This window comes from Carcharhinus amblyrhynchos, chromosome 2 (genome assembly GCF_965287045.1).
Source record: "Carcharhinus amblyrhynchos chromosome 2, sCarAmb.v2.hapA, whole genome shotgun sequence".
NCBI classification, from domain to species: domain Eukaryota; kingdom Metazoa; phylum Chordata; class Chondrichthyes; order Carcharhiniformes; family Carcharhinidae; genus Carcharhinus; species Carcharhinus amblyrhynchos.
The window spans coordinates 200,738-218,681 of NC_137325.1; the positions used below are offsets into that span (position 1 = coordinate 200,738).

The 17,944-nt window shown below is 45.8% G+C and overlaps 1 protein-coding gene across 2 annotated transcripts in view; it reads left to right on the plus strand.

Moving 5' to 3' along the window:
- The window catches only part of basp1 (brain abundant, membrane attached signal protein 1), a 120,243-nt gene that overhangs the window by 80,737 nt on the left and 21,562 nt on the right, over positions 1-17,944 (plus strand). The window contains exon 1 of one of the 2 annotated variants that reach the window (XM_080201438.1): positions 17,103-17,309. The exons of the other annotated variant lie outside the window; for it this stretch is intronic. The gene's annotated coding sequence lies outside the window, so the exon portion shown is untranslated. Of the gene's footprint in view, positions 1-17,102; positions 17,310-17,944 lie in introns of those variants that run through there. 2 annotated transcript variants of the gene reach the window in all.

Here is a 17,944-nt window from a genome sequence, read left to right on the forward strand (position 1 = left end):
TTCCCTACCACTGACAAGAGACTCACAATTTTGTAGTTCCCTGGTTCTGTATCTCTAATCCTTCTTAAATAGCAGAACCACATTGGCTGTTCTCCAGCCATCTGGCACTGTCCCCATGTAAATCCATCGGATTTATTTGGTAGTAAACGCCACTAGCTTTCGGAACGATGTTCCTTCACCAGGTGAGTGGAGAGACTTGATCACAACAGGGCATATAAACGCGCACACAGTTTACAGAATACTGATTAGAATGTGCATCTTTACAGCTAATCTGCTCTTCACGTCTTAAAAGGTGCAGACAACGTGAGTGGAGACAGCATTAAGCATAGGTTAAAAAGAGATGTGTATTGTCTCCAGACAGAACAGGAAGTGAGATGTTGCAAGTTTGGGCAAGTCATGGGGGTTACAGATAGTGTGACATGAATCCAAGATCCCGGTTGAGGCTGTCCTCATGTGTGCAGAACTTGGCTATCAGTCTCTGCTCAGCGACTCTGTGCTGTCGTGTGTCGTGAAGGCCGCCTTGAGAATGTTTACTCAAAGATCAGAGGCCGAATGCCCGTGACTGCTGAAGTGTTCGTCAACAGGAAGAGAACAGTCTTGCCTGGTGATTGTCGAGCGATGTTCGTTCATCCATTGTCGTAGCGTCTGCATGGTCTCCCCAATGTACCATGCCCCGGGCCATCCTTTCCTGCGTATCAGGTAGACAATGTTGGCTGAGTTGCAAGAGTATCTACCATGTACCTAGTGGATGGTGTTCTCACGTGAGATGGTGGCATCCGTGTCGATGATCTGGCATGTCTTGCAGAGGTTGCTGTGGCAGGGTTGTGTGGTGTTGTGGTCACTGATCACTCTGATCAAGAGCTTTGATTTGGACCTTCAGAGCGCCCTCCATGTTCTCAACTCACGTACTCCCCGCTTTGGAGATCTCTACTGCCTCCCAAAGATACACAAGGCAAACGTACCCAGCCATCTCATCGTATCGGGCAATGGGACCCTGTGCGAGAACCTCTCCGCCTACGTCGAAGACACCTGAAACCCACTGTACAAAGAACCCCCAGCTTTTGTCGCGACACTACGGACTTCCTACAGAAACTCAGCACACATGGAGCAGTTGAACCAGGAGCACTCCTCATCACAATGAGGGGAGATCTCATTGAGACGTATAAGATGATGAATGGGATGGATAGGATAGAGGTGGAAAGACTCTTCCCGCTCAAAAAAGACAGTAGGACTAGGGGGCACAGCCTCAAGATAAAAGGGGGGCGGTTTAGAACGGAGTTGAGGAGGAACTTCTTCACTCAAAGGGTGGTGAAGCTCTGGAATTCTTTGCCCGTTGAAGTGGTGGAGGCTGCCTCGCTAAATATTTTTAAGACGTGGGTTGATGGGTTTTTGATAGGAGAGGGGATTAAGGGTTATGGGGAGAGGGCGGGAAAGTAGAACTGAGCAGCGACAGATCAGCCATGATCTTATTGAATGGCGGGGCAGGCTCGAAGGGCTAGATGGCCTACTCCTGCTCCTATTTCTTATGTTCTTATCCCCCACGACGATGGCATTGCTGCCACTCCCTCAGTACTCAATGCCGACAACTGCCAGTCTCCAGATGCAATTTTACAACTCATCCGCTTCATCCTGGACCACAATGTCTTCACCTTCAACAAACAGTTCTTCATCCAGACACACGGAACAGCCATGGGGACCAAATTCCCACCTCAATATGCCAACATCTTCATGCACAGGTTCGAACAAGACTTCTTCACCACACAGGACCTTCAACTGATGCTATACACTAGATACATCGATGACATTTTCTTCCTTTGGACTCATGGTGAACAATCACTGAAACAACTATATGATGACATGAACAAGTTCCATCCCATCATCAGACTCACCATGGACTATTCTCCGGAATCTTGGACACACACATCTCCATTAAGGACGGTCACCTCAGCACCTCACTGTACTGCAAGCTCAGATAACTTCACAATGCTCCACTTCTCCAGCTTCCACCCGAAACACGTTAAAGAAGCCATCCCCTATGGACAAGCCCTCCGTATACACAGGATCTCTCAGATGAGGAGGATCACGACAGACACCTCCAGACGCTGAAAGATGCCCTCATAAGAACAGGATATAAAGGGGAGGCGGTTTAGAACGGAGTTGAGGAGGAACTTCTTCACTCAAAGGGTGGTGAATCTCTGGAATTCTCTGCCCGTTGAAGTGGTGGAGGCTGCCTCGCTAAATATTTTTAAGAAGCGGGTTGATGGGTTCTTGATAAGGGAGGGGATTAAGGGTTATGGGGAGAGGGCGGGAAAGTGGAACTGAGCCACAACAGATCAGCCATGATCTTATTGAATGGCGGGGCAGGCTCGAAGGGCTAGATGGCCTACTCCTGCTCCTATTTCTTATGTTCTTATGTTCTTATGACTCATCGATTGACAGTTCCGACACGCCACAGCGAAAAACCGAATCAACCTCCTCAGAAAACAAACACGGGACACGGTGGACAGAGTACCCTACGTCGTCCAGTACTTCCCTGAAGCGGAGAAGGTACAACATCTTCTCTGGAGCCTTCAACATATCATTGATGAAGACGAACATCTCGCCAGGGCTATCCCCACACCCCCACTTCTTGCCTTCAAAACAACCGCACAACCTCAAACAGACCACTGTCCGCAGCAAACTACCCAGCCTTCAGGAGAACAGTGACCACAACACCACACAACCCTGCCACAGCAACCTCTGCAAGACATGCCGGATCATCGACATGGATGACATCATCTCACGTCAGAACACCATCCACCAGGTACACGGTACATACTCTTGCAACTCGGCCAACATTGTCTACCTGATACGCTGCAGGAAAGGATGTCCCGAAGCATGGTACATTGGGGAGACCATGCAGACGCTACGACAATGGATGAATGAACATCGCTCGACAATCACCAGGCAAGACTGTTCCCTTCCTGTTGGCGAACACTTCAGCGGTCACGGGCATTTGGCCTCTGATCTTCAGATAAATGTTCTCCAAGGTGGCCTTCACGACACACGACAGCACAGAGTCGCTGAGCAGAGACTGATCGCCAAGTTCTGCACACATGAGGACGGCCTCAACCAGGATCATGTCACACTATCTGTAACCCCCATGACTTGCCTGAACTTGCAACATCTCACTTCCTGTCCTGTCTGGAGAAAATACACATCTTTTTAACCTATGCTTAATGCTATCTCCACTCACATTGTTTGCACCTTTAAGACTTGAATAGCAGATTAGCTGTAAAGACTCGCATTCTAATCAGTATACTGTAAACTATGTGTGCATTTATATGCCCTGTTTGTGATCAAGTCTCTCCACTCACCTGACGAAGGAACAGCGTTCTGAAAGCTAGTGGCGTTTATTACCAAATAAACCCGTTGGACTTTAACCTGATGTTCTGAGACTTCTTACTGTGTTTACCCCAGTCCAGCACTAGCATCTCCACATCATGATTGCCCCTGTGACCACAGGGGAATTGAAAATTTGGATCAGGGCCCTTGCAATCTCCCCCCTTGCCTCCCACAGCAGTCTGGGACACAATTCATCTGGACCTGGAGATTTATCCACTCTTAAGGCTGCCGACACCTCCAATACCTTGTCCTTCCCTTTGTCAATTTGCTCAAGAACCTCACAGCCATCTCCTTGAATTCCATACCATTGTCCTCAGTCTCTAGGGTGAAAATGGGTGTGACATATTCACTCACTCTACCAATTCCTCTGGCTCCACCCACAGATTGCCCCCTGGGTTCCTAATGGGCCCTGTTCTTTCCCTGGTTATCCTCTTCCCATTGATATATTGATAGAATATCTTGGGATTTTCCTTTTTACCAGCCAGGGCTTTTTCATATCCTCTGTTTGTATTCCTAATTGCTTTCTTAAGCTCCACTCTGCACTTCCTATATCTCACTAATGCCTCCACTGATTTGCCCCCCCTTGTACTTTTTAAAAGCCTTTCTTTTCCCTTTCATTGCATCCGGAATATCTCTGCCCATCCATGGTTCTCTGGGCTTGTTATTCCTATCACTCTGGAGGGAACATGCTGGGCTTGCATCCTCCCCATTTCCTTTTCGAATGTGCCTCTCTGCTCACCTGTAGATTTTTCCATCGGTAGCTGTTCTCAGTCTACCTTGGCCAGATCCTTTCTAATTTTACGAAAATCCATTCTTCCCCAAATCCAAAACTTTATTTTTGCAGTTTGTCTATTGCCTTGTCCATAACAAGTTTAAATGGTATCATGATCGCTATCCCTAAAGTGCTCCCCATCATCACCTCAACCATTTCCAGCTTCATTCCCCAGAATCAGGTCCAGCACAACTTCCTTCCTTGTTGGACCTGCCACATATTAATTTAAAAAGTTTTCCTGTACATATTTCAAGAAATCTACTCCATCCAAGTCCTCAATACCGTGCATATCCTAGTTAATGTTGGGAAATTTGAAATCACCTTTGAAAAACAACAAAGTGCAGGGTTGTAGAGAAAAGATGGGAGAATGATGTTAAGTAAATTGCTCACTCAGATAGGCGCTGTAGGCACAATGGCGCTGCAAATATTCTGTGATTCTCTGATCATCATTCCTTGTTGTTGTAACGAAAGTCTTATTTATAAAAAAAAAACTGAGGGATTTTAAATTTTAAGATTTACATTCTCAATCACAAACATTTGTGAATCTGACCAGAATACACAAGAAAAATCAGCAGAAGTTGATGGTACAGTCTGTCAGTGCTGTTTCACAATTCAGTAAAATTGTGCTAATCCACACAGGAGCGATTCTCCCAAAAAATTCTAAGTGCCAAATTTGCATGGGAACTGGGGTAAATCCTGCTTTCTTTTCTGCGAGATTTTCAAAATGAATCTCCCACATTCTGCACTGAGTGCACCAGTGAGAATCTCATTAAAAATCAGTGGCGGTGCCTATTCCCGTGGGAGAGGCTGGTAACATAGTGTTGAGTGAGCCATTGTACATGCGCCAATCTATCAGAGCAGATATTGGCGCATGCGCAGTAGCCCCAAACTGTCGGCCTCTGATTGCCGCATAGCCCTGCAACCCTGGCATCGGTGGCCTCCCTGAGAATGTCCAGCCAGCCTCAGCCACCCACTCGCTCACCCTTTGCCCTGGGCCACTTTGATCTCTTTCCTCCACATCGGCAGCCACAGGTGCCCCCCCCCCCCCCCACCCAATCCCAAGGCAAGTGGACCTATCCTCCCCTCACCCTGATGCCCGGCCCTCATCGCTGGCCTCCCTCCCTTCCTCCGTCACTCAAACCAAGTGCAGAGTGGCAGCAAGACCCCCCCCCAACCCAAGCGATCTCTCCCCAGAAGCCACACCACATTAGGCCCTGTCCCCATTCAGCACAATCCCTGATGGGCAGCGCCAAGATGCCCCCCACATTGCCACTTCATCCCTTGGGCCTTGCTGGAGGCAAGCTGACAACACCCAGGCAGCACCTACCCTTACCACGACCCTCTGGGGGCTTCATTTCCCCCCCCCCGCTTCACTCCAGCAGGGTCAGGCTGCCAGCTCCCCACCGGTGAGGAGCTACTTTAATCCCTGCACAAGTGAAACACTCTGGCTGGGTGTGGGTGGGTGGATTGCTCGCGGGCTTGGACACTTCAGTCCTGGGCCTGCTAATCAGATTTAAAATACATTAAAATGAAGATTTGCCTAAAATCATTCAGCTTCACATCCATTCTGGCACAGAGCTGACAGTGCGGGAAATCTGTCTGCCAGAGACTTGCAGAGACCGTGCTGCCCAGAGGGAATCCTGAGAAATGACCTCAGCCGAGTGTCCCAATGCACTGAGCTGCAATTTGAAAGAACTGCAGATGAAATGTTTTTGTAGTTTCAAGGCAGCTGATTTGAATTAGACAACTTTGAATTGAGATGAATAAACTGCAGCTGTTTATTAAAAACATTCAGTTTTGTCCATCCCATTTCAGTGAAAACTGAGCTAGCAGATTGGATATGTGCCCAACATGTCAGCAAATATCTTACTGCCAGGAAACGTCTTGAAACTTTGCCCATTCCTGCACCATAACACCGCCAGCATAATACCACCAGCATAACACATGCACCATTACAAAGAAGCTTTCAAAATGGAGAGAGATTTTTATCTTTAGTGGGGAGAGAATGAGACAGCAACAAGAGGTCTCAGATTTAAACCAGGTTTGACATTCTCAGCAGATAATGAAATGGATTTTTTCCACGGGGAGTTACTGTGACCGAGATTACATTACGGAAAGGGATGTTGGAAACAAATGGCATTGTGCCAGGAAACATGGTCAGTTGAAATAATCTATATTTGTATTTGTGAGTATTAGAAATAAGGCATAGCTTTAAATAAATTTACTGTTTTGTAGTTCTGTATTTGAAAGGGTTAAATCTTTAGTGAGCTGCATTTAAAACAAAGGGGCCTGAATGACTGGGTTTTGGTCACATTAAGCTGTGTCTTGTAATTAAAGGGTTTAGGACATGAAAGCAAACAGAGTTTAAAAGAAAAACTAGGCTGTTGCTCAGCAACCAGGAGGTATTGGGGTGCTCGAGAAACATTAAGGTAGACAAGTCCCCAGGGCCTGATGGGATATACTGAGAGAGACAAGGGAGGAAATTGCTGGGGCCTTGAGAGAAATCTTTGTATCCTTACTGGTTACGGAGGAGGTCCCAGAGGATTGGGGAATAGTCAATGTTGTTCCTTTGTTTAAGGAGGGTAGTAAGAATAATCCATGTAACTACAGGCCAGTGAGCCTTACATCAGTGGTAGAGAAATTATTGGAGAGGATTCTTCCGAGACAGGCTTTATTCCCACTTGGAAATAAGTGGGCGCATTAATGAGAGGCAACATGATTTTGTGAAGGGGAGGTCATAGCTCACTAACTGGATTGAGTTTTTCAAGGAAGTGACGAAAGTGATTGATGAGGATAGGGCAGTGAATGTTGTCTACGTGGACTTCAGTAAGGCCTTTGACAAGGTCCTCGTGGCATACTGGTGCAGAAGTTGTAATTGTATTGGATTAGAGGTGAGTTGGCAAGGTGGATCCAGAATTGGCTCGGAATAAGAAGACAGAGGGGAGCAATGGAAGGCTGCGTTTCTGAGCGGAGGACTGCGGTGAATGGCATTCCCCAGGGATCAGTGCTGGGACCTTTGCTGTTTTATATATATATATATATATATATATATAAAAATGATCTGGAGGAAAATGTAACTGGTTTGATTAGTAAGTTTGCGGACGACATAAAGATTGGTGGAAATGCAGATAGTGACGAGGACCACCAGAGGATACAGCAGGATAAAGATGGTTGGAGACTTGGGCAGAGAGATGGCAGATGAAGTTTAATCTGGACAAATGTGAGGTAATGCATTTTGGAAGGTCTAATACAGATAGGAAACATACAGTCAATGGTAGAACCCATAAGAGTATTGATACGCAGAGGGATCTGGGTGTACAGGCACACAGGTCACTGAAAGTGGCAATGCAGGTGGAGAAGGTAGTCAAGAAGGCATACAGCATGCTTGCCTTCATCGGCTGGGGCACTGAGGTTAAAAATTGGCAAGTCATGTTGCAGCTTTACAGAAGCTTTGTTAGGCCGCACTTGGAATATAGTGTTCAATTCTGGTCGCCAGACTAGTAGAATGGAGGTGATATAGAAAAGATTTACTCAGATGTTGCCTGGTATGGAGGGCATTAGCTATGAGGAGAGGTTGGAGAAACTTGGTTTGTTCTCACTGGAGCGACGGAGGTTGAAGGGAGACCCGATAGAAGTCTACAAGATTATGAGGGGCATGGACAGAGTGGATAGTCAGAAGCTTTTTCCAAAGGTGGAAGAGTCAATTACTAGGGGGCACAGGTTTAAGGTGAAAGGGGCAAGGTTTAAAGGAGATGTACGAGGCAATTTTTTTTTTTACACACAGAGGGTGGTGGATGCCGGTGCAGGTAAACATAGAAACATAGAAAAACTACAGCACAAACAGGCCCTTCAGCCCACAAGTTGCACCGAACATGTCCCTACCTACTAGGCATACCTATAACCCTCTAAGTTCCATGTGCTTATCCAAAAGTCTCTGAAAAGACCCTATCGAATCCACCTTCACCACCGCTGCCAGCAGCCGATTCCACTCACCCACCATCCTCTGAGTGAAAAACTTCCCTCTGACATCTTCTCTCTGTACCTACTCCCCAGCACCCTAAACCTGTGTCCTCTTGTGGCAACCATTTCAGCCCTGGGAAAAAGCCTCTGAGAATCCACCCGATCAATACCTCTCAACATCTTATACACCTCTATCAGATCACCTCTCATCCTTCGTCTCTCCAGGGAGAAAAGACCGAGCTCCCTCAACCTATCCTCATAAGGCATGCCACACAATCCAGGCAACATCCTTGAAAGTCTTCCCTGCACCCTCTCTACGGCTTCCACGTTCTTTTTGTAATGAGGCAACCAGAACTGAGCACAGTACTCCAAGTGGGGTCTGACCAGGGTCTTATACAGCTGCAGCATTATCTCCTGACTTCTAAACTCAATTCCTCGATTGATGAACGCCAGTACACCATACGCCTTCTTAACCACAGCCTCTACCTGCGAAGCTGCTTTGAGGTAGTGGAAGCGGATATGGTGGTGACTTCTAAGGGGCATCTATACAAATAAGAACTAGGAGCAGGAGTAGGCTATCTGGCTCCTGGAGCCTCCTTCGCCATTCAATAAGATCACGGCTGATCTTTTTGTGGACTCAGTTCCACTTACCCACCCGCTCACCATAACCCTTAATTCTTTTACTGTTCAAAAATTTATCTATCCTTGCCTTAAAAACATTCAATGAGGGAGCCTCAACTGCTTCACTGGGCAGGGAATTCCACAGATTCACAACCCTTTGTCTGAAAAATCTCCTCCTCAACTTAGTCCTAAATCTGCTTCCCTTTATTTTGAGGCTAATTCCCCTAGTTCTAGTTTCACCTGCCAGTGGAAACAACTTCCCTGCTTCTATCTTATCTATTCCCTTCATAATCTTTTATGTTTCTATAAGATCTCCCCTCATTCTTCTGAATTCCAATGAGTATAGCCCCAGTCTACTCAGTCTCACCTCATAAGCCAACCCTCTCAACTCTGGAATCAGCCTAGTGAATCTCCTCTGCACCCCCTCCAGTGCCAGTATATCCTTTCTCAAGTAAGGAAACCAAAACTGTACACAGTACTCCAGGTGTGGCCTCACCAGCACCTTATACAGCTGCAACATAACCTCACTGTTTTTAAACTCCATCCCTCTGGCAATGAAGGACAAAATTCCATTTGCCTTTTCATCCCCTGCTGCACCTGCAAACCAACTCCTTGAGACTCCTGCACAAGGACACCCAGGTCCCTCTGCACAGCAGCATGTTGCAATTTTTTACCATTTAAATAATAGTCCATTTTGCTGTTATTCCTATCAAAATGGATGACCTCACATTTACCAACATTGTACTCCATCTGCCAGACCCTCACCCACTGAGACTATCTATATCCCTTTGCAGACTTTCAGCATCCTCTGCACGCTTTGCTTTTCCACCCATCTTAGTGTCAACTGCAAATTTTGACACACTACACTTGGTCTCCAACTCCAAATCATCAATGTAAATCGTAAACAATTGCGCTCCCAACACTGATACATGAATAGGAGGGAATAGAGGAATATGTTCCCGAAAGGAGAGGGGGTTTTAGTTCAGTCGGGGCAGCATAGTCAGTGCAGGCTTGGAGGGCCGAAAGCCTGTTCTTGTGCTGTAATTTTCTTTGTTCTTTGTTCCAAACAAAGCTGGATAGCAGCTGGCATTAGGGTGGGCAACCGACAGTTTGGTCAGTAAAACAGGCATTAAGGTGTGTCTCAAAGGAAGAAAGAACGATTGTAAAGGGTTCAGGTTGAGGGCGAGTTGTCAGGACTTAGGGGCTTGGTGTTGGAATGCATGATTTGTAAGGATTCTCAAGTGGAAAGAATTGGGCAAGTGTAGATATCTCAGGGGTAGTGATATCTAACCCTGAGATATCCCTAAGTGTAGACATCTTAGGGCAAGTGTAGATATCTCAGGGGTAGTGAGGCTGCAGGAGGTTTAAAAAATTAAGTGTTGATTGTGGGGTTGGGGTGGGGCGGGGGGGGGGAGCAGATTTGGAGGGATTTCAATAAAAAGAGGAGAATTTTAAAATGAATACACCATTTAAATCAGAAGCTGGCTTGGGTCAATGAGTAGAGGGGGTGATGTGGGAACAACACGTGGACAGCAGAGTTTTGAATCGAGACAAGTGGAATAGTTGAGTCTCCAGTGCATGGATGAGAGTTTCAGAGGGCTGAGGCAATGCTCAAGTCTGGCAGAACGAAGTAGTGTTAGTGATGGAGAGTAGATGTGATCAGAAGCTCAGTTTGGGTTAGGGTTAGCACTCTGACAGCTTGTAATTTCTTTGGACTTTACCCTGGTGTTATGAAACTTGATAAATGTGCCCACTCCAGTCCAGCACTGGCATCTCCAAAATCAATTCTAGTTTTAACCAGGATGCAGTTCTGAAATGAAATACTTCATTGGAAGTCAATCCAATCGGACTTCCTGTTTATCATGGCTTCAAAGTATAAATCTTTGACGTTACTGTAACTTGCTAGAAGATTGCTGCCTTTCTGTTTGATTTAATTAGCATATTATTAAATGTGTTGATGCTTCAATATAAGCAATGAAAAATTGTGAACATAGAGAACAGATGAGAGAGATTTGAAGAGAAAGAATGTCAGCTAGACTGAGGAACGTTCGCCAACTCCCTCTGCTACCTGAGGGAGTGACTACTGGCAGCAAGGCTTTGTGTGCAGGTTAGTGGGGCTGTCATTGCCGTAGAATTGATTATAAAATAGTAGCTGGCTATTAGTGTGATTTTTCAGTAAAACCTGTACAAACCGGGCGGCACAGTGGTTAGCACTGCTGCCTCACGATGTCAGGGACCTGGGTTCAGTTCCTGCCTTGGGGAACTGTCTGAGCGAAGTTTGCGAATTCTCCCCATGTCCTTCCTCCGGGTGCTCCAGTTTCCTCCCACAGTCCGAAAGGTGTGCTAGTTAGGGTGCATTAGCCATGCAAAATCCTCCCTCAGTGTACCCGAACAGGCGCTGGAGTGTGGCGACTAAGGGAATTTCATAGTAACTTCATTGCAGTGTTATGTAATTCTACTTGTAACCCTAATAACTAAACTTGAAACTTTCACTCACAGTGAAAATTTGAATAAGTACTCAATGTTGTAATCCCCATAGCGTACCGAAAAAAATCAGAAGAACTACCTGTACAGAATGGCCAATAGATGCAGAAATTGCCAAACAAGATTTCACATTTTTGTCACTTTAACACAAATCAGAATCAACCTAAATTAAACATTAATCAAATCTTGGCTGACATAAACTGTAAATTACACATGGAATAGCAGATAAAATAAAGATAGATCTCAAAAATTACCAAACAGCCATTCCAAATGTATGGCATCAATTTCATCTGCATTGTTCTTCCTCGCTTCAATCTTGGACAGAATTCCATCCCTTTCCTTCAAGGACTTGGCCAATTCTCCACAGGTGGCAACCTCCATGAGAACATTGTTCCACCCATGCAATCATCTATACAGTTGTGCACTTCTTTCTGGAACCTTCTCAACTCTCAGCTACTGTTGATGCTGGCATTGTGGATTGACCCGAATTGTCTTTACCATTGCTCAGCATTGCCATATCTGGGCATTCAATCGCTTGGAAATAAAAAGGAACATCGACAGCAAATTCTAAATGTGCTTTCTGACCTCTCAAAAACCCAGCTTTCTGACTCCGCTTGCAGATGACACCAAGATTGGTGGAATAGCGGACAGTGAAGAAGGTTATCTAGGATTGCAACGGGATCTTGATCGATGGAGCCAGTGGGCTGATGAATTGCAGACGGAGTTTAATTTAGATAATGCGAGGTGATGTATTTTGGTAGATTGAACCAGGGCAGGACTTACTCAGTTAATGGTAGGGCGTTGGCGAGAGTTATAGGACAAAGAGATCTAGGGTTATATGTTCATAGCTCACAGGTGGACTGAGTGGTGAAGAAGGCATTTGGCATGCTTGGTTTCATCGGTCAGAACACTGAATACAGGAGTTGGGACAGCTTGCTGAAATTGTACAAGGCATTGGTAAGACCACACTTGGAATACTGTGTACAGTTCTGGTCATCCTATTATAGAAAGGATATTATTAAACTAGAAAGAGTGCAGAAAAAATTTACTAGGATGTTACTGGGACTTGTTGGTTTGAGTTAGAAGGAGGGGTTAGATAGACTGGGACTTTTTTGTCCGGAGCCCAGGAGGCTGAGGGGTGATCTCATAGAGGTCTATAAAATAATGAGGGGCACAGATCAGCGAGATAGTCAATATCTGTTCGCAAAGGTAGGGGAGTCTAAAACTAGAGGGCATTGGTTTAAGGTGAGAGGGGAGAGATTCAAAAGGGCCCAGAAGGGAAACTTTTTCCACACAGAAGGATAGTGAGTGTCTGGAACAAGCTGCCAGATGCAGTAGTAGAGGCGGGTGCAATTTTGTCTTTTAAAAAGCGTTTAGGCAGTTACATGGGTACAATGGGTATAGAGGGATATGGACCAAACACGAGCTATTGGGACTAGCTTAGTTGTTAAAAAAACAGGAGCGGCGTGGACAAATTGGGCTGAAGTGTCTGTTTCCATGCTGGAAACCTCTATGACTCTGTGACCATCTCTTCTTTCAAATTTCTCTGTTCTCTTCTATTTTTCTGCTATGCAGAATATTTTCGGTACCACTTCCAGGTCAAGGGTCACCAGGTCACATGGATCACTATTTGTTATGATCCAAAAATTATAATTGCTCACTTTAGTAATGATAAAGACTTACAAAGCTGTTTTCAAACATTCCATAAACAACTAGATATTGCCCAATTATTTTGAAAGAGTTACAAATTTTCCTTATTGTTGCTACATCTGTGTCAAAGGTCATTATACAAAGAATATTTATACCAGATACAACAACTTCTTAATAGCACCTCTTATGAAGTAAAACATCCTTAGACACTTCACAGGAGCATTTTGTAAAAAGACTATGGCCTGAATTTTAATGGGATGTCCCCGTCCCCTCCACACCCACCCCACCCACAGATGGGCACAGCTTATCCACAATCCTCAAAGCCACTTAGTTTAGCATGAGGAACAGCATTAAACTGGGGAAGGCCCAGATTAGACAGCAGCTGGCTAATTAGTTGGCATCTCCAGGATCGTAGCAGCATCAAGCAGGAATGGTAGCCAATGCCGACATTATGAAGAGATACACAAACTCAGATGGGTCTGGGGTATTACCAGGGGAGGAAATAGGAACTGGGGAGAGGTGGTGTCTCAGTGGGTTTGGGGAGGTCTCCTCCCACTCGCCTGACATCCAGCAGAGTGTGTGCTTGGGGGCAGTGGTGGGATGGGGAATGATGTCCTTAAGTCATGGAATCATAGAAACGCTACAGTGCACAAAGAGGCCATTTGGCCCAACGAGTCTGCATCGACCAAATCCCACCCAGGCCCTATCCATATCCCTACATATTTACCTGTTAATCCCTCTAAACTACGCATCTCGGGACACTAAGGGGCAATTTAGCAAGGCCAACCAACCTAATCCACATATCTTTGGACTGTGGGAGGAAACCGGAGCACCCGGAGGAAACCCACGCAGACGCAGGGAGAACGTGCAGACTCCATACAGACAGTGATCCAAGCCAAGAATCGAACCCGGGTCCCTGGCTCTGTGAGACATCAGTGCTAACCACTGTGCCACCGTGCTGCCCCTGCAATCTCCAATAATACTGCACTCCCTCAGTAGTGGACAGGAATGTAATTTTCAATTATAGACATTGAGTTTTTATTCCCAAAGCAGAGGTGACCAAATAAACCGAGCTATATCTTTCATAATGGAAGCGTTCAAAGTATCATGTGAGCACTGCATGCAAATTAAATGCATAGCAGCTTCTCAAGAGTTGCACAACTTGTTTTGCACATTTTTTGTGCAGAAATCACCTTGCATAATGCCAAAATTGCTCGTCAATTAACCTTGTCAAGAGAGATGAAATGTAGAACTTCCATTTGAATTTACTGGAGGATATTTTACTTCAACTTTTCTTTAAACTTGGTAAAATCATTTGATTCTCAGTCATTGCCTCTCTGTGGTAAACAGATTTTAAAAACTCTGACAGGATGTGTTGAGTTTTCTTTGTTGTCAGTGTGAGAATTTGCAGAATATTAACATTTCAGGTGTTGTGGAGCACAGTGGGCAGAGTCTTTCTAAAACATTCAAGACTTTGAGGTAAAAAGCAGCGATTGTACTGAAGATGTTGTAAAAAACGTCATTGGTGGGGACAGGCGGGGGCTACACCAAAAGTTTCTGAGTTGTTGTGCAGAATTCTCCCAAAACAACTCAAAGTGGCGAATTCATGTGAAAACTGGAGTAAAATCCATGATTTTTTTTCCCCCAGTGGGAGTTCAGACTAGAATCTCCCACAATCTGTGCACTGCAAGGGCCACCAACATGAAAATCATTAGATTTCACACAGGGAGGGGCTATTCCCACTGGAGAAGCTGGAGATCAGCGCGTCTGCCGATTGGTCAGTGCTGAGATCCGGACATCCGCAGTGGCCCCGCGCTGATTTCCGTCCCTATTTCTGGCCAGCTCCACAACCCCCGCATTCAGTCCCACCCCCCACACAGCCCGATCACTCACCTCCTGACCATTCTCGGGCCTAGCTCTGACTTCACTCCCAGCCCACATGATCTCCAGCACCCCCAGCTTTGATCACCCTCCCCTCTTAGTGCTGACACCACCCCCCCCCCCCAGGAAAGTGAAAGCCCCACAACACTCCTCAATCACTGGTCTCCCTCCATCCCCCACTGATCCCTATGCAGAGTGACAGCAGGACCCCCCACCTGATTACCCTTTAGGCCCCCCAGTCCCCATCCCCATCTGCTGCACCCTTTGGCACTGCCCTATGCCTGATGGGCAGTGCCAAGGTGTCCCCTTGGCATTGGCACTTTGCGTCTTGGGTAGTGCCATGGGGCACAGACTGGCACTGCCAAGGTGCCCATGCCTGGGGGCACTACATCCCCCACTGCCCGACCCCCTGGGGGCTCCGATTTCCCCTCTCTTTGCTCCAGCAGGGTCAGACCACTAGCTCCTCCAGCTACTGTAATCCCCACTGGAGTAAAAACACTCTGGTCAGGGCTGGGGCAAGAGGAGCGCAGGGGTGGGGGGGGGGGGGGGAGGGAGGAGGAATGCTAGTGGATGCAGAGACCTCAGTCCTGGGCCCGCTAATCATATTTAAATTATATTACCATCAGCATGTAATTGGTCTTTGCACCTACCTGCTGATTTCTAGTACGGAGCAGACATCCCCTACTGGGATCCAGCACTGGAAAATGCTACTGGGGCGTGGATGCTCGTGTGAACCCCGTGAATGAGGGAATCTCCCAACCAGCTGGTGAAGCTGGCTTCACAGCATTTGGGTGCCGAGCACCCTAATTCTGACAAGGAACAGGGAGATCTCCTCATACTACCACTCCCCCCACCCTCCACTTCTCCACAGACATTGGATACCTCCCACCATCATCGACATTGTCAGCCTCCAAATCAACATTGGTTGCTAGTATCAGGGCAACAGGACCTGCCCAATGAGTCCCTGGTAAGCACCTGACATTCACGTCCACCCTCATCCTGTCATGACTCCCCCACCCACTCCGTGGCCCACCCCTGTACGATGACCCCTTTGCAGAGCTCCTCTTTTACAGAGCTACCCCCCACATAAGTCCACCCATTGTGCATACTGCCCTCTCGTAGCCCCACCTCCACTTGGGCCTCACTCCTTGGCACTGCTCCTGGCACACATATAGTGTCCAACCAGGCATTGCCAGGGTGCCAGATGGTAGTGCCAGCATGTCAGATGAGCACTACCAGCCTGGCACTGCCTGATGGACACTGCCTGACCACCTTAGCTTCATGGACTTCAATGGCCTCCCATTCCCTGTCGTGGCCATGGCATCTGGTCCCTGCTATAGTAGTGACTATCACCGACAATGTCAAATCCCACCGTAGCAGATGGTGAAATTTGATTTCCATAAAAGTCTGGAATTAAAAAGGTTTTATGACCATGACAATGATTGTTGTTAAAAACCCCATCTGATTCACAAATATCCTTTAGGGAAGGAAATCTGCTGTTGTTATCTGCTCTGGTCTACATGTGACTCCAGAGCCACAGCAATGTGGTTGACTGATAAATGCGCTCCGAGATGGCTGAGTGAGACACTCAGTTCAAGGGGAATTAGGGACAGGCAACAAATGCTGACCCAGCTAGTTACACCCACCTGCTATTGATCAGCTTCGATCAATGTTTTGGATGCTGATGGCTATCATCTAAAAAACAATTTTTATTCTTTAATATAAATACTTAGTTGTTATTGTTTTCTGTAATAATTGTTTTCACTGTAGGGATTCTAATTTAAATTAGTTACGTAAAATGTTTAGAAGGATGAACCAATTAAAAATTTCCACGTTTGTTTATATTTCCTGGATTTGTGCAACCTAATCTGAACTGATTCAGTTTAATTTTCAATCCTACCACCTTGATACTTTGGATGTTGCAGTTATTCTGACTTTGAGCTAAATTTCCCACCTCACATTGCCCAAGCAACGTTGCTGAAATAGTTTCTGGGATTGGATGCCAAGGTTCCAGGTACAAAGGTGCCATCAAGAAACCGTCATTAAAGTGTCAAAAAGCCTCGGCAAGGTGAAAGGCGAATTTATTTAACTTCATTGAGCCAGAGCATTATTGCTGCGAATAGTCACAGTCAGTTTCACATTCGTGTTGTGATCTATTTAAAGTATTTGTTGATATAGTTCAAAACTTTCTGATAATGCAGTATTTGCAAAATCTTTGGTAATACACCTCTGAATGGTCCATATCTTTAACCAATTAGGTGCTAAGTCCACCCTCTAATGTGGGTGAGCAACACATATATAAATAGACAGTTGGTGCTGCTTTCTACAAAGATTCTGTGTACAGCTGTGGGCAGGATGTGGGTGCTGACACAATTCCTTTGCAGTTAGTCAGAAGAGTTGAGGCAGAGCAGCAGGAAGGTGGTTGCATTCGGTTGACTCTGGGTGGCTTCAGTGAAGCCCTTTGAACAGAAACAGAATTTGCTTCCACATCCCAAGTAGATTGTTGTGTTTCCAAACGTGATTGCATTAAGGATTAGCTGTTGGCTTTTAAGATTTGGTATGTTTTATTTTTAATCTGTTTGATGTGACTGTTGTTATTTTATGCTTATGTCATAAGTCATCCTGTTATAGAAAAGTACAGCTTTTTGGCAATGCTCAGGTTAGCTTCCAGTATTAGTAGATTTCAAAGATTTCTCAAAGAATTTGAAGGAAGAGAAAAATCTTAAAACTGCACTGATCTGAGTCTTATCGATGTATTCAGCGTCCTAACTGCCACCATTCTAAGTCTTCCTTCAAAGGCAGTGGAGGTGAGTCACTGAATATATTTACAGTGAAGGTGGATAGGTTCTCATTAGCAAAGGAATCAAAGCTCATCAGGGTAGATGGGACTATGGAATTCGAAACAAATGGATCAGTCATGATCTCAGTGAATAGCAGAACAGACTCAAGGGGCCAAATGGCCTTCTTACTTCTGCTCCTATTTGGTGTTTGTTTCAATCTGCTACTTAAGTTGAGTTGGATATTGTTCTTCCTTGTCGTTAATGTTTTCAAGATGCTGAACTGTCACTGGGTAACTGCTGGGTTTGCTGCACTGAGTCCTTTCTCTGTAACATCAAAGCGTTTCACAAGACAGTTCACTGTTTTTTCCCCCAATTGTGTGAGCGAATAGTCACAGTCAGTTTCACATTCATG